The sequence below is a fragment of the Lipotes vexillifer genome, unplaced genomic scaffold (assembly GCF_000442215.2).
Source record: "Lipotes vexillifer unplaced genomic scaffold, Lipotes_vexillifer_v1.1 scaffold12, whole genome shotgun sequence".
In the NCBI taxonomy this organism is placed as follows: Eukaryota; Metazoa; Chordata; class Mammalia; order Artiodactyla; family Lipotidae; genus Lipotes; species Lipotes vexillifer.
Window position 1 is genome coordinate 3,951,232 of NW_006796716.1, and position 26,167 is coordinate 3,977,398.

Below are 26,167 nucleotides of genomic sequence, written 5' to 3' on the forward strand. Positions count from 1 at the left end.
AGGAATGCCCGCAGACAGGTGATTCCCACAGAGCAACTCAGGAGGGCCCTTCCATCTGCACCTCATCCATCCCAGGAGTGCGGCCGCCAGGACCAGGCCAGCTAATGCACTCTTATTTGTGGGTTTTGCCATGGGATCAAGAGAGAAAATTAAACGCATCCCAAGCTGCAGGATGCTGTGAACCAGGCCTCCCTACGGTCGTTCACACAAGAAAAAGCTGAAAACTAATGACTTGCAGTTTTCCTGCTAGAAAGGTTTCTTTTAATCAGGCCTGTGGTGGGATTGCCGAGCTTTTGGTTAGAATTCCTCTGGATAAGGGTTTCTCCCCTCCAGAAGAGACCTCACAACAGTGAGGCCTGGAAACCTGCTTTTTTTTTTTTTTCTAAACCATTTTATTGAGGTATGATTGACATACAAAAAGCTGTACATATTTAATGGATACAACTTGATGAATTCAGAGGTAAGTATACGCTAGGGAAACGATCACTACAATCTATGCCACAAACATATCCATTGTCTCCAAAAGTTTCCTCCTGCCCTACTTATTATCATGATTATTATTACTATTATTTTGTGGTAAGAACACTTAACACAAGATCTACCCTCTTGGCGAATTTTTAAACACACACTACAGCATTGTTAACTACACAGCATTTCTAGAACTTACTCATCTTCGTAGCCTTTGATCCCCATTGCCCCTCCTCCCACCATTCCACTCTCTGCTTCTATAAATTTGACTATTTTAGGTCCCTCCTATAAGTGGTCTCATGCAGTATTTGTCCATCTGCATCTAGCCTATTTCATTTAGTATTCTGTCTTCCAGTTCCATCCATGTTGTCACAGATGGCGGGATTTTCTTCTTTTTAAAGGCTGAATAATATTCCACTGCACATCAATACCACGTGTTCTTTATCCATTCATCCGTTGATGGGCAGAAACCTGCTTTAGGTGACAGAAAGTTCCAGCAGCAGCCCAGAAGAACGGAAGGTCTCCTGCTTTCTGATCCCCAGAGCCTTGGAGTCAGGACGTGGGTGCTGTGACTGTTCTCCAGATGAAAAGACTGTGGTTCAGAGTGGGGACATGGTGTGTTGGTGTGCTAGGGCTGCTGTAACAAATTACCATCAACTTAGCAATGTAAAATGATATACATTTATTATCTTACAGCTCTGGAGGCCAGAAGTCCTAAATCAGTCTCCCTGAGCTGGAGTCAAGGTGTCGGCGGGGCTGACATCGGTGGCGCTGGTTCCCTCTGGAGACTCTAGGGGAGAATCTGCCCCGAGTCTTTTCCAGCTTCTGGAAGCTGCCTGCAGTTCTTGGCTCAAGGCCCCTTCCTCACATCGCTCTGACCTCTTAATTCCGTCGTCACATCTGCCCTCCTGCCTCCCTCTTAGAAGCGCGGTGTGATTAGCTTGTGCTCACCTGGAATCTACAGCTTTCATTTAGTCACATCTGCAAAGTCGCTTTTATCACGTAAGGTACCATATTCACAGGCTCTGGGGAGTAGAATGTGGACATCTTTGGGGGCTTTTATTCCACCTCCTACACAGGGTTGGCCCCAGGCCACACAGCCGAGCGGTGGCCACACCAGGCCTGTGAAGGGAGGTGCAGTTCAGACAAGTGGGAACTGGGTCACAGACCTTTGCCACCTTTCCGGGGTTCCCAGATGTGACCATAAGCCTGGTTTTGGGAAACTTGGTCCCTAGTTAATACAGAAGGCGTGCAGTACAAAACAACTGATACGAAAAGAAAGGAACTGTTGGAAGGTGCCTACAGACAGGACGCAGGGGTGGGTGCGGATGGCTCAAAAGGGCCAGACCCGCTGCCCTCGGGGCGCCTCTGCTCCTGCTGTTTCCACCAATCTGGAGTACCCTCCCGCCTCGGCACCCACCTCCCACATCCCAGCTCTGCTGTGAAGCCCAGAGTGACTTCTCCCTCCCTGGGCCTCAGTTTCCCTACCTAGAAAATGGGGATAATACCAGCACCTAACCTGTGGGGTCATTGTGAGGAATGAGTCAACATAGGTAACACAGGAAGAAGACCGCCTGGCACAGAATAAGCACGAATGCAGTGTTTGCCGTTGTGATCAGGCATCGAGGATGTTCCAGGGACTTCAGTGAGCAGGACAGACGCTGTCTCTAAGCTCTGAGGCCTCTAGAACTGGGTCCAAATGCAGAGATCGCTCCCTCCCCCAGAGAGCCTTGGAGAAGACGAAGACTCTCTTTTCCGCCTGAAGTCTCCTGGGACCAGCTGTCACTCAACCAGATGTGTGCCGACACACACCCAGGGTACACAGGAACTGAGGGGGGTGGGTCACAGCCCCTGCCCGGGATGAATTCACAGCCCAGACAAAGTCAGGCCTTCAGGAAGGTAAACAACAACCAGAATCCCCAGCAGGCCCCAGCACTTCCAGCAAAAAGGGGGTGACCCACCCCCCCACTCACACATTCCCACGTGTGCTTGTGTGCAAGCAAACTCCCGAGACTGGAGAAACTCCCCTCTTGTACTGGAACCGGACCCCCGGCGAGGAAGACAAGCCTCTTTTCTTCGCCATCTGCTCTGGCTCTGAAGGCTGGGGCTCTCCCCATCCCCCTTCCCTTCTGCTTCCCCATCCCCCAGGCATCCGCCAGGCAGCGCTGACCTCGCACAGAAGGCTTTGCTTAGCAGGTCAGGCTGGAGAGGCAGGGTGGGGACAAAGGGCACAGGCCAAAGAGGAGACCTACAGAGGGGGGATGCTCTTCGGAGGGAATCCTGGAGCCACAGGGGAGGAGAGAGGGGAGCGGAGCTCTGGGGGTGTGTGGGAGGCCCCAGCTGGCCAGGCCCTTTCCCACCCCTCCACCCAAGCCCTCTGCAGCGGGCCCTCAGCTTCCCAGCCCCAGAGAAGCAGTCCCCAATTCCTAAGACCTCACCAGGTATCTACATTGAGGCTGCCTCAAGGAATTTTCTGGAAAACTCCTTCTCTGCCTACTCCCACTTCAAAGGAAAAAGCAAGACCCCTAAAGCTGGTGGCCTCTGTGGCTTCTTTAAAGTGGCTTCTGGAAAGCTGGTCTGGTGGGAACAAAGCACAGAAGAGGACTTTGCTCCAGGACCCCTCGGAATTATAGACCTGCCCCTGAGAAGAGGTGAGGCCAGTGCCTCAGTTTCCTGGAAGATGGTGGGTCAGGCGTTCACTTGTGTGTTCATTTATTTGTCCCTTGCTTTTGTCCCTGGTTGTTTGCACCTGTGACTGGGCTGAAGTTTGGGTCTTTGCTCCCAGGGGGTGTCTGACCCATATGAGCCCCTGGACCATGCAAAGTTGACTTTGCCTCAGTCAACTCCATAGCTCCTGGCACTCATAGGCCCACCTGGAGTGTTTGAGTGTGAATTCCCTGCAGGCAATTTTCTCTGTGGCCTTTGAAGAAAGGCTCTGGTTCTTATCTTCCCCAGATGGTCCCTCTTCCCCTCCCCCACCCAAGGCCCTTATCTTGTGCGCAAAATCCTTCCTGGTTCAGCACAACTAATGATGCTGGTTAAAATATCAAAAACACATATTACTGAGGGCATGGCTAAGTTGGAGAGAAAGGAAAGGAATTTGTAAGAGGCCAGAAACTAATAAAATGTATGAATTCAGAGGGATAAGCTCGCGTTGCTGGGTTTATGGATCCCTGGCAGTCTAACCTGAGGATGATGGGAAGTCAGGGGGAGACGCTGGTGTGAAGCCCCATGGACAAGGCAGGCAGGAGAAATATATAAACGTCTCAGCCTTGGCTCTTGGGTAGAACACCTAACCTTAAGCCCCGTAATCATGCCACCTTTTCTCAGAAAGCTACTGGAGGATGTGTTCCATCACAATGAGGGAGTAAACCAAAAAGAGTGGATATGAACTGTAGGAGAGAGGGTGCCCGATACAGGGAGGAAGCCTGCGGCAAAGGAAATCCCCAGGCTGTTGGTGAAGAGCAATCCCAGAATTGTAGCTTTCTACCTGCCCAGATCGCAGCAGATCAGAGGTTCAAGGAGCAATTACTGGAAGAAGACGAAAGTAATGGAATGTCTCATGAAGTGTCAGGAGGAAATCTGCACAACTGGGAGAGAGTTTGGAGATGAATGAATAAAAACACAGAAAAGCTAAGTGAACAAAAACAAGAAGGGTCAAAAATGTGCTCAGGAAAAGCCATCGTAGTACACGGCATGGCTCAGCTATCACTTGGCATAGAATGTAAGACCTGAGTATGGTGCAAACTAGAATCGTGACATAAAGTGTCTTGGGAAAATGGGGGCACAGGAAATGTGTGTGAAGGGGAGGGCAGCGTGTGGAAGATGCTCCACTCTCATCTTTCATAGTGGAAAACTGATACCTAATGCCCGAAACAGAAAAATCAAGCTGTAGCAATGTAACTACGTATCTTAGAGATGTGGGTGCAAATACTAAAAATATGAAAAGTTAAAAGAGTTAGAGTGGTTGTCTCCAGAGAACATGAGAAAAGAAGTGGATGATGGAGGGCTGTTGTTTTTCCATTTTAAGCCTTGTAGAACTATTTGGTTCTTGAAAATATGTACATATGCAACTTTCATAAAAGTTTACAAACGAAATTAAAAGTTAAAACACATGATCCAAGATGGATAATACCAAGTGCTTTAAAGACTTTTCTTGCTTAATCTTCTCCTCCGGGACTTCCCTGGTGCCACAGTGGTTAAGAATCCACCTGCCAATGCAGGGGTCACGGGTTCGAGCCCTGGTTCGGGAAGATCCCACATTCCACAGAACAACTAAGCCCATGTGCCACAACTACTGAGCCCATGTGCCACAACTACTGAGCCTACGTGCCTAGAGCCCTTGCTCTGCAACAAGAGAAGCCACCGCAATGAGAAGCCGACGCACTGCAATGAAGAGTAGCCCTCACTCGCCGCAACTAGAGAAAGCCCACGTGCAGCAACAAAGACCCAACGCAGCCAAAAATAAAGTTAATTAATTAATTTTAAAAATAATAATAATTCCTAATGTGATAAAGTCTATTATGAATCTTCTCCTCCACTTTTGGGGTAGATATGATGGTTGTCCCCACTTCACAGATGAGGAAATCGAGGCTTGTGGAGAAGAAATGGTTTCTCCTAGGTCACACAGCTGGCAGGTGGTAGAGGCAGGACTCAAACTACGAGTCAGACCCTTGGCCATCAAATTATACTACCCTCAGAAACAAATCCCCAGGCAAGATCACCTCCCCTGTGCTACATTATGCCTCAGCCTCCACAGGCCTTGAAAGAGGGTGGTGGTGAATTGTGACTGGTGAGATATTCTCCGGAAGGTTTTACCATTTGCCATTTTACCATTTTACCATTTGCCAAGCTGTACTCATCTCTCTGCAGACTGGTGACATAGCATGAGCCCCTGACTTTATATGGCTGCAAGGCTCTGATGGGCGTCATATCTGGTCGCCCACATCACTCCACTCCAATCCTTCCAGAACTCCAGAGGCTCCTCATGGCCCCCAGGATGAACCATGCTCACCTCCATCCTTGCTTCTGTCTCTCGTTCCCAGAACCCAGGGCCACACCATGCCAGGCCCCCTCCCACCCTCTTGCTGGGCCTTTGCTCACTCCTTGTCCTCCGTCTTCCCCATCTCTGCCTCTTCTTCCTCCAGAGGCACCTCAAATGTCACCCGTTTTGGGAAGCCTCCCCAGCTGTCCTGGGTACCACGTTGCTCCTGCCTCTGTTTCCTTGTATCCCTTTGTCCAGACTTTTGTGACTCCAGACCTCCTGTGATAATTGTTAATTTAGTCTCCTCTATTGGACTTTGAAGACAGTGACCTTCTCTGAACCATTTCTGCACACTCAGCAACCGTTTAACAGTCCCTGCTAAACCCTGGGCATCTGGAATACCTACATAATGACTGAAGACCACTTCATTGAGGCTTCCAGGCGAATGTTAAAAGGCAGGACCGGGGCTTCCCTGGTGGCGCAGTGGTTGAGAGTCCGCCTGCCGATGCAGGGGACATGGGTTCGTGCCCCAGTCCGGGAAGATCCCACGTGCCGCGGAGCGGCTGGGCCCGTGAGCCATGGCCGCTGAGCCTGCGCGTCCGGAGCCTGTGCTCCGCGACGGGAGAGGCCACAACAGTGAGAGGCCCGATATATATATATATATATATATATGCGCAAGCACACAGCAAATACCAAAGGAAATATGGCTCTCAAAAATGGAATTATTGGGAAAGGACAGTCTTTTCAACAAAATGTGTTGGGAAAATTGTACACACGTAATAGAATGATGACGTTGTAATAGAATGACATTGAACCCTTACCTTACATCATTTACAAAAATTTACTCAAAATGGATCAAAGACTTAAATGCAAGCCTAAAAGAACAAAACTCCTAGGGCAAAATAGAAAAGAAAATGTAGGGCCAAAGCTTCTTGACACTGGATTTGGCAATGATTTCTTGGATATGACATGAAAAGCACAAGCAACAAAAGAAAATATAGATAAATTGGATTACATCACATTTAAAACTTTTATGCATCAAAGAACACAGTCAACAGAGTGAAAAGGCAACCCACACAATGGGAGAAAATATTTGCAAGTCACATATCTGATGAGGGGTTAATATCCAGAATATATAAAGAACACTGACAATTCAACAAAAAAAACCTGATTCAAAATTGGGCAAAGGACTTAAATAGACATTTCTCTACAGATGATGAACAAATGGCCAATAAGCACGTGAAATGATGCTAAACATCACTAATCACTGGAGAAATACAAATCAAAAAATACAAATCAATACAATACAAATCGCTTTACACCCACTAGAATGACTACTATCCAAAAAAATTTACAAAATAACAAGTGTTGGTAAGGATGTGGAGAAATCAGAACCCATTTGCTCTGTTAGTGGGAACATAAAATTGTGCAGCCACCATGGGAAACAGTATGATGTTTCCTCAAAAAAGTTAAAAATAGAACTACCATATGACCCAGCAATTCCACTTCTAGGTATCTAGCCAAAAGAACTGAAAGCAGAGACTCAGAGAAATGTGTACACCCATGTCCTTATCAGCATTATTTATAAGAGCCAGAAGGTGGAAGAAACTCAAGTGTCCATCAACAGATGAATGGATAAACAAAATGTGGTCCACGCATACGATGAAATATTATTCGGCCTGAAAAATGGAGGAATTTTGACACATGCTAGAGCATGGATGAGCCTTGAGGACATTATGCTAAGTGAAATATGCTAGTTACAAAAGGACCAATATTGTATGATTCTACTTATACAAGGTACCTAGAGTAGTCAAAACCATAGAGAGAGGGCTTCCCTGGTGGCGCAGTGGTTGAGAGTCAGCCTGCCGATGCAGGGGACACAGGTTCGTGCCCGGGTCTGGGAAGATCCCACATGCCGCGGAGCGGCTAGGCTCGTGAGCCATGGCCGCTGAGCCTGCGTGTCCGGAGCCTGTGCTCCGCAACGGGAGAGGCCACAACAGTGAGAGGCCCCCGCACAGCAAAAAAAAAAAAAAAAAAACCATAGAGAAAGTAGAATGGCAGTTGCCAAGGGCTGGCAGGGAGGAGGAAATGGGGGGTTAGTGTCTAATGGTTGCACAGTTTCTGTTTTGCAAGATGAAAAGGGTCTGGAGATGATAGTGGTGATGGTTGCACAGCAATGTGAATATACTTAATGCTAGTGAAGTGTTCATGTAAAAGTGATTAAGGTGGTAAATTTTAAGTTGTGTGTATTCTATCACAATAAAAAGAATTAAAATTTTTAAACCTACAAAAATGGAATTATAAATGATTTCTTTCTTTCCACTTTTCCATATTTTCCGAATGATCTATGATAAATATAATCAGGGGGAAAATAAACCTTTTTTGAAAGAAGATGTCAGGCCCCCTTTCACCTAAACATCTGTGCTGGCCACCGGAGCCCCAACCCCTGCTGCTCCCAGGACTGCTGGGCCGAGAGCTTCCATCAGCTTTCTCTACCTGACACCAACATTTGGTTTCCATTCCCAACGCTTCACATAATTCTTGGAGATCAGCTCCTGCCGGTTTCGGGTCCAGCGGAAAGAAAGCGACCCTTGGGAGGGTCAGCTTGCATCCCATCGGGGTGCATTTGGCTGGGCCCGCAATGAGCTGTCTTGCCCAGACACCCCCCCCAGCCCCCAGAGCCCATCCATCCTGCCGGCTACCCACCCACTGTCAGTGGGGCAGGCGAATTTCCTGGTGCGCGGTAACCCAAGCCCCTGTCTGCTCCCCACAGGCATGGCCAGGCTCTGTTATTAATCTTGGGGCAGATCCTATGTCCGAAGCTGAGACAGCTGTCCCCACACGCAGCTGTCCCCACACGCAGCTGCCCCGGGCCAGCAGGCAGACAACTTCCAGCCCTCCCGCCTCCCTGCCAACGGCCAGCCAGGGAATTGAAATTTCCTTCCAAACCCCTTGCTCGTGCAATGCCTGGACCCTCACACTGCGTCATGGCCCAGAGGGCCCCTGTTCACTCCCTGGTTCATTCCAGGTTAGAATGCAACTCCAGGATCCTGAGTGACTTGGACTTCTTGGCCTAGAAAGCAACTGTGGTGTCCCAGTTGGGCTGCGGTTGAATCAATAAGGGATTGTTTGAGCCCACGCTCCATGCTCAGCCCCGGCTTACCTGCTGGGGCAGACAAAGCCATCTAGGATGGGGCTCCTGACCCCAAGGGGCTCGAAGCCCAGCTGCAGAACAAGCACATGAAACAAGAATAAAGCAGGCCAGGACAGGACCTGGGGAAAGCTGCCCGTGGCAGCCACATGGCCAGGTGCTCCGCCATCCAGAAGGCAGAACGACCCACCCCAGGGGCCACTGTTCACTCTAGATTCCAAGTAGAACACACAGCCCTGATTCAAACAGCTCATTGAACGCTCCCACGGGAACTGGCTAGGATTAGTCCCATTTCACAGATGTGTAAACTGATGCAAGGTAACAGGAACTTGCCCACAGCTAGACGAGGGGCCAAGGTTCTGATGTCAGTTTGCCTGACTCCAAAGTTCTGAGTATTAGGTCTGTGCTTTTGGGACCACCCACCGCAGCCCAACTTGGCTGAACCTTTATAAACTGACCTGCCTGCCTACTCACAGATGGCAGATGCCCACCCAGCATGAACCTAGTTGGCTTTATCACCTATTTCTGGCTCCATATGGGCAGATTCCAGGGATATGGTGATAACCAAGGCAGACAATCCCAGGCCCCCCGAAGCTTCCCTGCTAAGATGTGTCAAGATCCCAGGCACTGATGATTTTGGCCTTCTGTATTCTCTGGGACACAGCTGTGACTCAGTCTTAGCTGTCCCTGTGATTCCCCCACCAACGGGTGCAGAGGACCAGAGTCGGCCCACACGGCCAGCCCCAGTCCATACGAAGCAACTGGACAGCTAACGCATGGACTAAAATACAGCTGGCATCAGTCTATAAAAGAGTGTCATTGCCAGTATGAAACACTGCTCTCTCGCCTTAGGAATGCTTTGGGCCACCTGTGGTTTTCAGAGAACACCATGTACCTGAGCACCAGTGTAGAAGGACATAGGTTCATGTTCTTGGCTCTGCTAAACAAGATGGCCCTTGGTTTTCATTTTAACTGCATTTCCTGGCATAGGACAAGCTGGGTCGGGGGAGGGAGGAATTCACATGCTCCCCACTCCCAGCTCAGCACCTGCCTCCCCACCCGCTTCAAACAGATGCTGGCTTTGTTAGAGAAAAGGAGATAGACCAAACAGAAGCTGACAGCTCATGGTCTAGGACCAGGGCTGTTTTCAGGAAGAATAAATTGTCACTGATGGGGAAGGAGAGGGCAGATGTGTGATAATGGCAGAAATAATTTAGCCTCATCAGAATGATTGGCCCTACAAGGAGTCTAGAAACCGCAGTCTATTATTAGGCTATTTGTTTAATAAAGGGGGGATGAAAGGGAGGGAAAGGTGGGTGAATCCTGGGTCCTCGGACTCCAAAAATATCCTATCTATAAACCAAGAAGTGAGGCAAATATACCATCACCTTCTAACCACGTCCAGGACCCACACATTGTCTGCCTCTCTTCAGAGTAAACAAGGAGAGGCAGCAGAGAAGATGACTCTGGGGGAGACCAAACCACAACCCACTTTTCCTTCTCTCTCCTCAGAGCCTTCTACCTCACCATCCTTTGTAAGAAAGATGAAGCCTCATTCTTCCAAGTCAACCAAGATGTTGACTTACACAGTGACCAACACACACAAACGTACACACGCGCACACACACACACACACACACACACACACACACACTGGAAGACTATAGGATTCTCTACCTCAGAAACCCAAGAGAGCCACCTGAAAAACCATCAAAATATTTTTTTAAATGCCTTATGGTAGCAGGACATAAAATCAACGTACCCCAAATCAACAGCTTTCCTATCTGCCAGACATCAACATTTAAAAGTGTCAGGGAACAAAAAGAACTCATTCACGACAGCAATAAAAACTACAAAATGCCTAAGAATAAATCTAACAAGCTCTGGATAAATGGAGCAGAAAGTCTGAAAAACACACAGTATTATAAACATGGAATTCTATTAATCCATTAAGTCAACACAGCCTAGATCAAAATCCCAACAGCATGTTTTATAGAACAAGAAAAGATGATTCTAAAATTCACCCAAGATCTTTCAATTGTGCTCGCTGCTGCCGCTGCGCCGCTGTCACTCTCCAACGCCAGCGCTGCCTCTAGCTCGCGGAGCTCCAGCGGAAGGAGAAGTGGGGTTACGTCAGGGGGTCTCTTTACCATGGCTCGACTGCCCGCAAAGCGACCAGTGGTAAGGCACCGAGGAAGCAACTGGCTACAAAAGCCGCTTGCAAGAGTGCGCCCTCTACTGGATGGGGTGAAGAAACCGCATTGTTACAGGTCTGGTACCGGGGCGCTCCGCGAAATTAGACGTTATCAGAAGTCCACTGAACTTCTGATTTGCAAACTTCCCTTCCAGCGCCTGGTGCGGGAAATTGCTCAGGACTTCAAAACAGATCTGTGCTTCCAGAGTGCAGCTATTGGTGCTTTGCAGGAGGCAAGTGAGGCCTAGCTGGTTGGCCTTTTTCCAGACCCCAACCTGCGTGCTATCCATGCCAAACGTGTAACAATTATGCCAAAAGACATCCAGCTATAGCACGCCGCGTACGTGGGGAAGGTGCTTAAGAATCGACTATGATGGGAAACATTTCATTCTTTAAAAAAAAAAAAGGAAAAAAAATTTCTCTTCCTGTTATTGGTAGTTCTGAATGTTAGATTTTTTTCCCCCTGCCATGGGGGCAAAAGGTATCTAAGTATATGATTGCAGGTGGAAAAATAGGGGACAGAAATCAGGTATTGGCAGTTTTTCCATTTTCATTTGTGTGTGAATTTTTAATATAAATGCGGGGACATAAAGCCTTAATGCAGGTCAAAATGTTTCAGTGAGCAAGTTTCAGCAGTTCAACTTTATAACAATTATAAATAAACCTGTCAAATTTTTCTGGACAATGCCAGTATTTGGATTGGATTTTTTTAAAACAAGTAAATTTCTTATTGACTGCAACTAAATGGTGTTTGTAGCATTTTTATCATACAATAGATTCCATCCATTCACTATACTTTTCTAACTGAGTTGTCCTATAGGCAAGTACATGTTTTTAATGTTGTCTGTCTTCTGTGCTCTTCCTGTAAGTTTGCTATTAAAATACATCAAACTATTAAAGTAAATAAATAAAATTTTAAAAATAAAATAAAATTCACCCAAAAGAAAAAGTGTACAAATGCTAAGAATATTTTGATAAAGATGAACAGCAAAGAGGAATTGCTCTATCAACTAACAAAACATAGAATAAGGATAAAATAGTGTAGTTTTGGCACCAGATCAGATTAAGAGTTCAGAAAAAGGGCTGGGTACATAGGGAAGTTTAGTATGTGATAAAAGTGGCATTTCAAATTATTGGGAATAGATGGATTTTTCAGTAGAAGTGTGAGGGGAGGTTTGTGGGGAAAGAAAGAAAAGTTAAATCCCTACCTCACAGCCTCTGTAAAAACTTCAGTGGGAAGGCCATGCCCTTATCATGACTCTTTACACAAGGCTGAGTCTTAACAGGTTTTTGAGGCTCAAAGCCACTTTCAGTCTTAATACTGTTTGAAATCTAAGCTCAATCCAACTCTTCAAGGCCCCAAATCTTTCACTTTTCATTTCCATTTGTGCTGTAGGCTAAATAATGCCCCATCCTAACCCCAGGAACCTGTGAATACATTATCTCACATGGTAAAAAGGACTTTGCAGGTGTGATTAAACTAAGGATCTTGAGGTGGGGAGCTGATCCTGGATTATTATCCAGGTGGGCCCAACCTAATCACAAGGGTCTTATAAAATGGAGGCAGGAGGATCAGAGTCAGAGAGAGAGGCTGGAGGAGGCTCTTTGAAGATGGAGGAAGGAGCTATAAGTCAAGGAGTGCCAGCAGCCGCTAGAAGCTGGAAAAAGCAAGGAAATGGATTCTTCCCTGGACCCTCCAGAAGGACCAATCCTGCGAATACCTCTTATCCCAGGGAGACCCACTTCAGACTTCTAACCCTGAGAACTTTAAGATAATAAATTTGTGCGGTTTTAAGCCACAAAGTTTATGGCCATTTGTTACAGCAGCAGTAGGAAACTAACACAGCTTGCAAAGTGGTTAGTCCTTTCCTGGATACTCTCTGTGGTCCGGGCACTCTGCGAGAACCAAGAGATACAGCACCAAACAAGATCCCTGCCCTCGGAGAATTTACAGTCATAGCATAGATAACTATTAACTAATTATCAATTAATTATAGGATTGACTTACAGTTATCATGAACTTCTAATATGAGAGTAAGCTCTGAGGGCTTAACAAAAGGGCCTTGCCTTACCTTGTGGGTGGGGGGCCAGCAAAAGGTTCCCTGAAGATGTGATGTTTAAGCGGATCTCTAAGCTTTGAGCAGGAACTAGCTAGGCCAAGAAAAAGCAAAAACTGATCAAAGCAGTGCAAAGGCCCTGAGGCAGGAAGCAGCTTGAGATTAAAAGGTAGCCAGTGATGAGCAGAGCACCCAGAGAGACAAGAAGCAGGCTAGACGGGGTTGGACTGGGCTCCCTCCAAGCCCCTGATATAGGGGTCTCTCCCATCAGTTCAGCTGCCTCTCCAGGAAGGTACGTATTCAGAGCTCTTGCATGAAGACTTTCAGGATCTGAGCTAATTGTCATCGTCAGCTAGGGGACAAAAGAGAGAGAGAGCCTGGCAAGCCCTGTAGAGGCCCAGGAGCCCATGACCCCAGAAATAGAGGGTGTCCGGGCAGGTTGAGACCTCTCAGAAGGGAGAATCAGCCGTCTGGCCAAGTCAGTCAGGGAGGGGCAGGAAGAGGTAAGTGCTGATTCCCCAGATAAGCCCTTGCAGGAATGACAAAAATGTCAGATGCCAGAGGCAACTGGCGGGGGTGCAGACAGCTGGAGCCAAATCAGAAGGAAACTGCCACCTTCTCCCCAAAGGCCCTGGCGCCTCCGGGGGCCAGCAGGGCCGGCAGGGTCAGCGGGCAACCTGCAGCAGGGCCAGATTCCAGAAGGTACTCTCTGGGGAGGAGGGAAGCCTGAGCCTTTCACAATGGCTCCAAGCAGAGAAGCCCCTCTGCCGGGCCTCCGGCATGCTAGGAACTGGGGGACTTCTCAGCAAATGTCACACAGTCCCTGACCTTCCAGAATGTGGAAGGGGGAGGGGACCAGACCCTTTCAAAGACATAAAATGTTTCAGCTGCAAACTGTAGCCAGGCATGGGCGCAAACACCACCACACACCACACACACACACACACACACACACACACACACGCAGCAAACATCCATCCTCCTGCAAGTGTTGGTGCCCCCAGGCTTGTTCAGAGGGTGGACTCGGGCTGGAGGGAGCTGCAAAGGTGGGGGCCCTCGGCCAGGGAGCAGGTTGCATTGAGTAATAATGAGCCTGCATATTTAATAAACACATTTCCTCATTTGATCTCAGCCCAATCCTATTAGTTTCAGTTTACTTGTGAGGCGTTGAGTCAATGAAGGGAAGCGCTGGCCTGACTGTGGGTTCCCCGGTCCCTTCTCCCCCATCCTGGGGACACACAGGGTCCCCTCAGCTGTCAGACTCCCGGGACACAAAGCTCCTCAGAACTCCTCAGCCTCTGACTCGCCACGGGCATCTCAGGACCCCAGACCCTCCAACCTGCTCCCCAGTCATATTTTGAGGGCGACCCTCTGTGCTCATCCACCGCCCCACCCCACCCAGTGGTGGAAGCTCTGCTGGGAGAGAGGACCAGTCCCCATCCCTCATTCTTGGCCTTGAAAACCTGTGCGGGCTCTCAGGGATTCCGAAACCCCGACAGGACCCTCCCTTCTGTGTTTCTCTGGCTCCTCCACAGCACCAGGGTGGGCAACTGCAGGGCGAGGCTGCAAATGACCCCAGCCAGAGGTCCTTTGCAGAAGGCAGAGGGCACCGTAACTGCTGAGACATTTAACCTTGACCCACTAGGCCAGCGTTTCCCAGAGCACCGCGTCTGGAACACCAACCAACACGCTCCCCAGAAACGGATCCAGTGGTCCCAGATGTCTGCGAAACTCCTCTTTTGCCCAAGCTTTGCAAGGTCCATCGTCACACTGCCCACTCTGGGAAAGCCTTTATCATTTCATGGGGCTGCATAGAGTGTCTATTAGATACTGTTTGTTCTAAGCCCTTTATGAACATTAACTCATTGAAGCCCCAGAACGACCTGAGGAAGTAAACCCATGCCCATTTTACGTATGAGACTGAGGCACAGAGAGGTCAGATGATTCGCTCAGGGCCACCCAGCGTGGGGATTCAGACCCAGGCCGCCTGGCTCCAGAGCCTGGTCTTCACACCCTCCCTCTTTCTTAAGGGAGCTCTTGAGCTTGGTTCACGAGCATTTCCCAGGCTGCTTCTCATAACTTCCATTAACACCTGACGGAACAAGCTTGGCGACATCGTTCCAGGCAGCAGGGGAGCTGGCAAAGGTCAGCAGTCAGCTGGCCAGCTCTGACCTTCCCGCCCATCACTCCAGACGCGGCTGGGGGTAGGGCAGACAGAGGCCCAGAAGGTGGGAGCCCCCGCCTCTTGCCCAATTAACCTGGACTGGGTCCAGCTTCTTTCAAGGTGGTCTTGTCCAGGCCACCAAAGAAACATCTAGACCCTGGTTTCAGGGAGGCAGGGAAAGGAAGCCCAGGCAAGGAAGCTGGGGACCCCTGACTCTTCAGAGAGGAGAATGGCGTGCCGTGTGTCTCCTTCCATAGGATCTGCTTCAGGATTCCTGAAAATCCTCTAACAGTTAGTTATTGTTACTCTATTCCCCTGCTCCAGGCAGAGCTGGTCTGGGTCCAGCTTGCACACTCTCGAAGCAGCAGTGAAGTGTCGGACCAGTTCAAGCCAAGAGAAGCCTGCAGCCGTGTTCTTATTGCCATAGGAATTGTTTCTCTGGGAATGGATTTTAAAATAACAGAGAAGCTGAGGGGGGAGAGGTAAGCCAGAGGAAGGGCGAGGAGGTTCAGAAAACCCTGGGGCCTTAAGAAAAGGCCTCACCAGATATTTACATCGAGGCCATTCCATGTGATTTTCCACCCAATCCTACTTCAAAGGAAGAAGCAGGACCCCCTAAAGCGGGTGGCCTCTGTGGCTCCCCTAAATGTGGCTTCCAGAGCTGGCCTGGCGGGGGGTGGAGCACAGAGAAGGACCTCACTCCAGGACCTCTCAGAAGGACAGAACTTCCCCGGGGGCAGAGGCCACCCCCTCGGCTTCCCAGAGGACAGAGGTCAAGGCACTTGTTCACTCACTTGCTCAAAAAGCAACCACGGAACACCTGATACGCGCAAGCCTGCGCTAGATGTTAAAAATACAAGTATTTTACAAAAACACAAGGTGCGTGAACACCACGCTTTGTTGCCTTTTCAAAGCTGAGAAAACACTGGGGAGTCTTTGCAAGGTTCCAGGAAGCAAAACAGCCAGCTTCTGGCATCCCACAGGCACTGGGAAAGTCCAGGAGCCCCAGGCTGCAACCTGTTCCAGCCTGTCTGTGGTCCAGCAAGTGGCCAGATGCTGCCAACTGCACAGACTCTGAGCGCTCGTCACTCGGCGGCTCCATCCCCACTGCCCCAGCCCTGTTTCAGGGTTCCTGACACTGCCTGTTAGCTGCCTCCCTACTCCGGCCCCATCTCCTCCGTACCAGTAACGCTGACACAGGACCCACTGTGACCAAGCCTCGACCCGAAGCCCAAGCTCCTTAGGGCTGGCAGAAAAGGGGCTTCACCCTCAGGCTCCGAAGGCCCCACCTGCCCCACACTCGCAGCCCTTGGTCCAGCCACTCTGAACCCAACTGCACAAACCATAAATGTCAGTCACCGTCACACCTCCCAGCCCTTACACAGCTGTCCTGTCCACCTGAAATGCCCACCCCCCAGTCACTGCAGAGAACACCCCCCTTCACCCTACAAGACCCACTTCAAACGTGATTCCTCTAGAAAGGCCTTGGCATATAGCCTTGGTCCACCACGCCAGCGTTTCCCAAGGTATGGAGTCTGGAACGTCATCCCAACAAAAGGATTCCACAGCCTCATATGTTTGCAAACCCCCCCCTTCCTGGCAATCTTTGCAAGGTCAGCATACTATACACCACACGCACGAACAGAATGTTTAGTACATATTTCTCTAAGCAATTTATTAATTTTAACTCATCTAAGCCTAGAATAACCTTATGAAGTAGATCATCCCCATTTTACAGAGGAGAAAACCGAGGCACAAAGACACGCCAAACTCCCACACACCTAACTCCCCTAAAAAGGTGCTTGTTCATACATCCCTTGCCTACCTGGCCCACTTTGCACACATTTGTGTCACAGCAAATTCCACACTTGCTCCTGGGTCTTCCCCAACCAGCCTCTGAGCTCATCAAGGGCAAAGGCTGAGTCTGAATCAGCAATCATCTCACTACCCCCGGCACCAAGCATGCAGGAGGTGCTTGTAGTAACTTCCTGAATGTAAGGCTCCAGGGAACCTGGATCCAGTGGCAGGGAAAAGGCCCACAGATCGGGGGTGGGGTGGGGTGGGGTGGGGTGGAAAGGGGATCATTCAGGCCCCTGGAGTTTACAGAGAACCCCTCCCATTCAGGGCTCAGGGCAGAACACCCCTTCCCCCATGGTTCAGCCCCCAGCTTCAGCCTACAACCGACTGACTGTGGGATCGGAAAAGGTTGGGTGGTTAAATGCCCAGCCTGGATAAGCTCACATGTCCAAGAGGCAGTGGTGGATGGTGGGCAGCCCAGGCTCAGGGCACAGGCCCGGCTCATGCACTCATGTCCCAGGTGGGCCCATCAGGGCCATGCTAGGGACGAAACAGGTAGGAGAAATGATTCCATCTGCGGGGAAGGAGAGCAGGAAGTGAGTTCTCGGTACAAAAACCACAAGCAATCACAGATACAGAAGGCGCAGGGAGCCGCCCACAGAGACAGAAGCAGAGCAGTCCAGGAAGACTTCCTGAAGGAGGGTGTGTATGACTGCCCCCAGAAGAGGGTGGATCCGAGGTATGGAGTGGGGAGGGGACAGGCCAAGCACCTCAGCTCAGCAGAAAGAACAAGAAAGAGGTTTCGGAGTCAGAGTCCAGGGAACCAGGCAGGGGAACTGGGGTGATGGGGCCAGAAGACCCCTGAATTCCCCCAGGGCACGGGGTCTCCCACTGCAGGTCTTAAGCCAGAGGGGCTATGGAATCAATTTTCTGAGTCTTGGCAAGCACTTTTTTATGAACTAGATAGAGTACCATAAAAAAGAAAGTATCACATATGGTAACAGTAAGCATGATTCTGTGAAACTTATTTCAGGGGTATGTGTGTGTGCACTTGGGGGTGTGTGGGGGTGTGTGTATGTGTGTGTAAGTGCGCGCACATGGACTCAGGCACCATATAAAAGGTATTTCCTACTACGGGTCATGATGAAAGAATCTCAAAAAATTCTGTTCTCCACACAGTGATTCCTAAACCTGGTGGCATCCAAAAAAAACAAAAAAACCCGCTTGAGGAGGCCATTAAATACAGCTCTCCAGGACCTAGACTTCCTGAGTCACGTGTGGGTCTGGATACTCAATTCTTTAATCACCCCAGTTCATCGTGATGAGCCAGTCAGCGACCTGCTGTATCTAAGACCAGCTAAATAATCTGTGGGACTCGTGGTAAACTGAAGTTAAGGGACCCGTCATTCAAAAAGCTGGGCCATTAAAGATAGTAAAATCCAAAGTGTTTTCCTCTCTTCTGGGGTCTCTGTCTCTCTGTCTCTCTCGACCTGTCATTTGTTTAGTGTTTCATGTGTGCTCCCTCGTGCACAGGGATCTTTGGGGGGCAAGTGCAGACCCCTCCCTGCAACCCCACGGTGTGTAAGTGCGCATGCCACCCTTACCATCAGCCAGCGGGCTGAAGCACAGAGCCCCGGTCTGGAGCAGGGAAGTCAAGCCAGGCATAACCCCTTCTCAGGGGCCCACCATCGTACGACGGACGGGCAATGCTTCAGGGTATTGCAATCTCTCCCCAGAACACACTAGGATCGGTGTGGCCAGAGGCTCTCCCCTGCTGAGTCACCCTTTGAGCACACGGTAGCACTGCCAGCCCAGGGCGGGGACTGCAGCCGCCATGTCCCACTCCAGGGTGGCACGGGGTGCAGGCACCCAATCCCAGCCCTCTCTGAGCCCACACCCAGGCTCCAGCCAGAGGCGGAGGGTGGCGGTGGGCACTGGGCAGGGGTGGAGAGTGGGAGGCCAGGTGGACCTGCGGTGCCAGAGGGGTGGGGAGTGAGTAGCGGAGAACCCACCCCAGGGAGGCCGTAGAAGGTGGTGAGAGGTGGGTCATGGTCAAGGCTGAGGGTCAATTTCCTGGTGCCCCATGGTCCCATCGGACTTCACTTACAAAGCACACATTTAAGAATGAGAGTATCGAGAATTTGGAGATGGTGAGTGCAAAGCATTAAACTCCAAGCATGGACCCTGCTGAGCATTGCGCCCTGGCCTCTGCACTGGTCAAATGGCCCTGCCTGGGAAGCCGGGGGTGGGGATGGAGAGGCTGGACCAGGAAGAACGGGGAGGAAATAGCGCGGTCCAGCACTGTCATCATAGCAGGTATCAGACCCTTTCCAAAACTGACTCCCAGAGAATTTCTCAACTGAAAACCGTAAGCAGTAGCAAGTTCTGAAATCCATCCCATCATTTCTTAGAATAGTCTGAAAATGGGTAAATACCCTAACGTCAGGCCAGAATATAGCTGTGCTTCTAAAACAGCAGGAGCAAGTCCCCGTCATCTCCGAAAGGGGTCTTTACATCCACGGAGAGTATGTGACCCGTGCCACTGGGACTGCAAAGTGACCCCCCGTGGGACCCACATCCGCTCTGGATTCAGGGCCTTGGTGGGTCCTTGGTGGATGCGATCCGGTTCACTCCACACAACCGACAGAGCCCGACTCTCTTCTGGGCCCTGGGCTGGGTCGCAAACAGGCGGTGGTGTCCCACCTGGTGCTCACAGTCTAACGAGGGACATGGCAGGGAGGACACGGGAAGGGAACATCTGGACACAGCTTAGCTCTGTCACCACGACGCAGCCTTTTTTGACCATGGACATCTGGGGAAAGGCTGTCCAACTTTTGAGGATTCAGGGTACACGTGTCCTTGCTCCATCCCCAAGACTCACTCCACATCCCCCCAGAACTGCCTTAAACCTGGGCGAGAGGAGCCCCATCCTGGGCACTGAGGTTTCAAGGACCCCAATCTGGCCCCTCTCCAGCCACACCACACCCCACAGGGCGAGGAGACCATGGGCCCGAGGGTACATGACCCTCCAGAGACCACAGCCCCCCTTATGGAGCAAAGGTGGGTACCCAGGGGCCTGGAACTCCCTCCCCAAACAGCTGGGCACACTCAAGCAGGAGGTATGGCCAAGTGGCAGTTGTCAGGGTAAGGAGAGGGGGTTGTGGGCTGGACTAGAGTGTCCACGGGGTGTGGGTGAGGCCCAGGGCGAGGTGTCTGGCGGGACACGGAGGGAAGGGGAAGGTGGCTCTTCCTGCACCGCCAAGTTCCCACACAAAATTCATGGAGGCAAGACTTCTAAACCTGAGCCTCGACCCCCACCCCCAGGTCACGAGAAGGGTGTGTTTGTCAAGGTCAATGACAGAATTTATTTTATTTAACAGTCCGTAAGCTTGAATTATATCTTTTAAGTATTTAGACATACAATGTGTGGGCTTCCCTCTGTACCCTTGCCCCAGACCCCTCAAATGTGAGGAGTGGGTTGGACTGGCAGGTGGTATAGGCCAGGGGAGGCCACTCTCATCCCCACAAGGCTATTTTGACCCAGCATCATTGAAGGGTCATCTTCAAATGTATCCCAGGAAAAACCTGCTGATGGGAATACAAAATGGTGTAACTTCTATGGCGGGAAATTTGACACTATCTGGCAGAATTACGCGTGCATTTACCTTTTCACTCAGAAAATCCACTTTAAAAAAATGCATCCTAAAGATTTATTTGCAAAAATATGAAATGAACAACTCACAAGGCTATTTATTATGGCATTGCACGTGACACAAAAGGTTAGAACAACACGATGTCTATCAGGAGGGGGCTTGCTGAAAAAACTACAGCCATTGGCACCACCGAGAACTACAGAGCTACAAAAATGAATACAGGAGGGAATTCCCTGTAGGTCCAGTTGTTAGGACTCAGCGCTTTCCCTTCAGGGACCCGGGTTAGATCCCTGGTCGCGGAACTAAGATCTCGCAAGCCGCAGGGCGTGGCCAAAAAAAAAAAAAATGAATGCAGGAGATGAACATTCTGTTGATGGCTGGACAACCCTCTGAATGTATTTAATACCACCAAACTGTACAGATGGTTAAGATGGTAAGCTTTATGTGTATTTTAACCACAAATTTTTAAATCGTGAAAAACAAAATAAATGCAGAAGCTATCTATGCCGTGATCTAGAGCAATCTCCACAGTACAATGTGAAACAAAAAAGCCAAGTGCAGAACAGTGTTACTAGTACACCACCTCTGCATAAGAAAAAAAGGGAGGGATAAACAACGAGGTTCTACTGTATAGCGCAGGGAACTATATTCAATATCCTGTGATAAACCACCATGGAAAGGAATATAAAAAAGAATTATGTATATGTATACATATATATGAATCACTTTGCTGTACAGCAGAAATTAACGCATTGTAAATCAATGAAACTTCAATAAATTTTTTTAAAAGAAGGAAGACACACTCACACACTTACATTTGCAAAATGAAACAATGGAAAGATAAATCAAAAATGAATTCAAAACATGATTCCCTACAAATAGTCGATAAGCGGGAAATTATTTATGCAAGTATTCCAGTAATTAAATGAAAAAGAAATGTCAGAATTAGAATAGGACCGCTTTGTAACCCTTAATGAAATAATGACCTAGAGAGTGATCATCAACACCTGTTAACATCACAAGAGAAGAGATGACAAGATGTTGTGTGATTCCTGATATGATTCTTTCCCCCCCCCACCCGGTGTGCGGGCCTCTCACTGTTGTGGCCTCTCCCGTCGCGGAGCAACAGGCTCCGGACGCGCAGGCTCAGCGGCCGTGGCTCACGGGCCCAGCCGCTCCGCGGCATGTGGGATCTTCCCGGACCGGGGCACGAACCCGCGTCCCCTGCATCGGCAGGCGGACTCTCAACCACTGCGCCACCAGGGAAGCCCCCTGATATGATTCTTAATGGAAGAATGCTACACAACCATACAGGTAATTTTGCCCAAACAAATAGTAATAAGGAGGAGGAGAAGGAACCAAAATCCAGTCGAGCGTCCCTATCCAATTTCCAATTTTCTGGACACACTGAGGACAGGGGAACATGTTAACAGGCACCATGAGGATACAATCAAACAAATCCTGCACAAGGAAAACGCTATCAAAGCCTAGTTTCTTCAAAATAAATTGCAAAGTAAAGAGAGCAAAGAAGGAGGGAACCTATAGGCAGTGGTATTCTGGTGAAGGTTTAACACCCAGCTCTGCAGGAAAAAAAATGTCATGCTCTCCCATATTAGTCAGCTCAGGCTTTCATGACAAAACACCAGAGACTGGGTGACTTAGGCACCAGCCATTCATTTCTCAGGTCTGGAGGCTGGGAAGCCCAAGATCAAGGCTGATTTAGCTCCTGGTGAGGACCATCTCTTTGGCTTGCACACAGCAGAGTTCTCTCTGTGTCTTCACATGGGAAGGAGAGAGAGAAAGAGAGAAAAGGCGCCCTGGTCTCTCTTCCTCTTCTTATAAGGACACAAATCCCATCATGGGGACCCCACCTTCATGATTTCATCTAAACCTTCATCTTCATAATCACCTCCCAAAGGCCCCACCTCTAAATACCATCACATTGAGAGTCAGGGTTTCAACACATGAATTGCGGGATGGAGGGAATATAAGCGTTCAATCCATAACACCTCCTGATATGATATAACACGATCCACTGGACCAACTATAAAGCATTCTTGTTCTCCCACACCACCATCAAAAAAAAAAAAAAATCCTAAATCTGATCAAATATTTACACCTAATCTCTAACACAGAAGAGAAACAGGCATAGAGGATCCAATAAATCTGATCTTTACACCTAATCTCTAACACAGAAGAGAAACAGGCATAGAGGATCCAATTATTTACACCACTGGGAAGCAGTCAGCCAAATCTAGAACCTGGGATTCTACAGGACAACGGGGCTTCTTCACCAAGTCAATGGCAGGGGGAAAAGCCTTCTTTTATTAGTTTTTTAAGAGTATTTATTTGTCTGGCTGCGCCGGGTCTTAGTTGCGGCACACAGGATCTTTAGTTGCAGCATGTGGTATCCAGTTCCCTGACCAGGGATCGAACCCAGGCCCCCGGCATTGGGAGTGCAGAGTCTGAACCACTGGACTACCAGGGAGGTCCCTGGAAATGCTTTCTTTTAGAGGAGAGGATTCTCCCACAATGAAAAAGACTAAAGAGACACAACAACCAATAAGTGGACAGGAAGTTGAAGGTCAAAGAGCAGCGAAGATGGCTGGGCCGTGGGGAACCTTCCCCCTGCCACGACTTGCCAGAGCAGAGAATTCTAAAGCGTCTAAGAACTCCTCATTTGAACTTGGCTTTCCAGGTCACTGTGAAGGTATTACTCATCAAGGTTAGAGGATAGGACCTACTTATTTAACCATCCGTTAGCTTGATTCATAACCTGTAGATATTCAGCCATGTAGTATGTGGTCTCTCTTTGTTCTCATGCCTCGGGTCCTGTACAGAAGGAATAGGTCTATGGAATGCGCGCCACTCTTCAGGGCAGAAGCACAAAGCAGCTCTGTCCCTCATCCCCTGTCCCACGAACCCGCCCTCTGGGTGTATCCATTCCTTCCTCTGCTTAAAATCCAGGCAGGTCCCACCACTCTTCTGGTTCCTCTTAGAAGAACATTCCCACTCCAAGAATATTAACTTTTATCCAAATTAAAACCTCTCCATCAACAGCTGGGAGATGTGCACCCAAGATGGGGTGCGGGGCCCCCTTTCTGGTTCTCACTTCCTCGTGCCCGGATGACTCGCTGCTATGTTGGACCCTTTAGGGTTGGATACAGATATGAGGAGCAGACAACAGACAAGACTTCTCATCACCATCTGTGAAAGGGAGGGAGGGAATGATCGGGGGAGGGAGGCGGGGAGAAAAGTGAGATATACATCCATTAAAGGGTTTCACCGATGTGTTATCCTTATACTGGGAAGTTCTTCTCGGAAGAAGGGCTGGGCAGCTGAGAGGCTCCATCCTTGTGCAACCCTGCTGGTCAATTAACGTTACACTTCCCTTTAGCTTTTATTTGGCATCCGAACAGCACTGTGGATGACAAAAGTCATGAGTGGCCCAAACACAGGGCTGCAAGATTCTACTGGAAACAGGCCTCTAAGGAATTGGGGTCCTCTTCTTTTTGCCAAAATAGCTTCATCAGAGGGGCCCACCCTGGGCTTGTGATGGAGGTGACCAGAGCAGAGCATCCCTGGGCAAAGCAAGATGCCCCCAGCACGTGTTAGACACAGACACCCAGCCGAGGAAGGTAGGTACAGGTACACACACACACACACACACACACACACACACACACACAGAAAGGAGGACACAAACTGCCGACAGGAGCAATAACCATGAAATAAGACTATTTGTCAAGAAACAGCCCTACAGCCCCGCCCATCAGCTGAAACCAAGCCACTGTAAACACAGGTATGGAGCCAAGCAGAGGCCAAAGCTGTGAAGAGCCCTGTGCCAAACGCCGTCCCCAAGGCTTCTGCTTCTGGATCGAATAACACACAAGAACATGTGACACCAGGCCAGCTCCAGCCCATAACTTGCCCGGACCCGAATCAGGTGCCTGCAGTGCCCACGCAGGGCTTTGCATGGAAGAGCTCAGTTACAGTCCGGAACACCCATCTCAAGCATCTGGAACCCGCCCGAAGTCCTTAACACCCCCCCAATATCCTATTCAGAAATCCATTTTCCACAAATTCATCCAGATCCTCCCTGAACCTAATTATACCTTCTCCCTGCTCCCAGCCTGGTAGAAAGAGTTCTGGAAGATTACATTTGTTTGGGCCTCTTTTTATTTGTGCTAAAACTATCCTTTCCAAGTGTCTCTGGAGTCCCCAAGTTCCAGCCCACCGAACACCAGAACCCCCGTCCCCATTCACTGGCTCCCTTCATGGACTTCCCATCTGGCCCCTCTCTGCATGCAGAGTCCAGGCTGCAGGAGCCTCCCCGCCCCCCACTCCCAGCCCCCAACACACACACACTTTTGAATTACAAAAGTAATACATGAATGTACCCTCCTTGTAAAACATGCAAACAAGACACAAGCAGAAAGAGGGGAAAAAATGGGAGTCCTCTTTCACTCTCCCCTAGTCCAGCCCCAGGTCTCTCCCTATAGGTAACTGCCAAAAATGGTTTCCTACCAACTTTTTTTCTGGATATATATATACAGGTAGATAGATAGATAGATAGATAGATATAGATCGAATTTTTTTCATAAGTGAGATCATGCTATACATATCATTCTGAGATTTGAGATGCTTAGTTTTTAAAATATGCTCCTGTGGAAGCGTGCAGAGTCCACACTACTGTGGGTGTTTGGGGAGTAATACTAATAGGAGCCTTGGAGAAGTCCTTCCAAACAAAATGAAGGAAATAAAATTGCACATGCAAAATTTTTCTGAAGCACTTTCTGAAGCTCGTCTGAGAACCGCCTTATCCAGCCATTAAGTGTACCTCTCTTCTCAACACAAAATATCCCTGTCTGCTTGATACAAGACGTTGCCAGAATTCATCTTGGTAGCCCTCCCTGGCTTGGTAAACACCATGGAGGACAGAAGAACTGGGACCTTTATGGAGCAAGGTTTATGGACCTTGCTCCATAAACGATAAGCAGAGTGGTGCCATAGAAAGCACAGGATTTGGAAAAAGAAGACAAGAGGTGAGCCCTGAGTTGCCACCAAATCTGGGGACCTCTCTCTGAGCCTCAGTTTCCTCCGTTAAAGGAAAGATAATACTCTAATAGCTAACCCTGGGGTGGTGTTAGGATCAAAAGAGATGGATGATACCAATGCATGTTGTGTGTTCTAGAAGTCTGTTACAGCCGTGTGAGTCGTAATTACTATTAAATGGGAAAAGCTAAATTCGAATGAGTTACGCAGACAGGGATCTGGCAACTTTTACTTGAGTACTTAACGCGTTTTCTGGGGGAATTCAACCACGGATTGAGAAGTTGCTGCCCTAACCGTCCTGGGGTGGCCAGGGCGCCACCTGCCGGCGGAGGAGGAGGCCGCGGGTGGGTCCGGGCACCGCGGGCTCCGTGACCCTGCTCCCTCTCCGACCCCACCACGGACTCACGCGATCGGAGCCGGCACCACGTTCCCAGGTGGCTGGGGAGCCGCAGCCGAGGCTCCTCCGCGGGCCCAGCCCCAAAGACCGGACGGAATCGCCCCTCCGGTGTCCCTGGCGGCCGGCGTGAGAGTAGGGGGCCCGGATGCAAGGCCTTGGCATCGCGGGAACCTGCTCCCCAGCACAAAGCCCCGGCCGCGCAGGTGAGCTCGGCGGAGCCACGTGAGCCGGTAAACGTCCAGGAACT

General features: G+C 49.5%; 1 protein-coding gene and 1 pseudogene across 1 annotated transcript in view; one reads left to right on the plus strand and one right to left on the minus strand.

Moving 5' to 3' along the window:
* Window positions 1–11,158, plus strand: part of LOC103082465 (histone H3.3 pseudogene) — a 19,746-nt pseudogene extending 8,588 nt beyond the window's left edge.
* Window positions 1–26,167, minus strand: part of COL26A1 (collagen type XXVI alpha 1 chain) — a 178,446-nt gene that overhangs the window by 151,463 nt on the left and 816 nt on the right. The gene's annotated exons all lie outside the window — the stretch shown is intronic.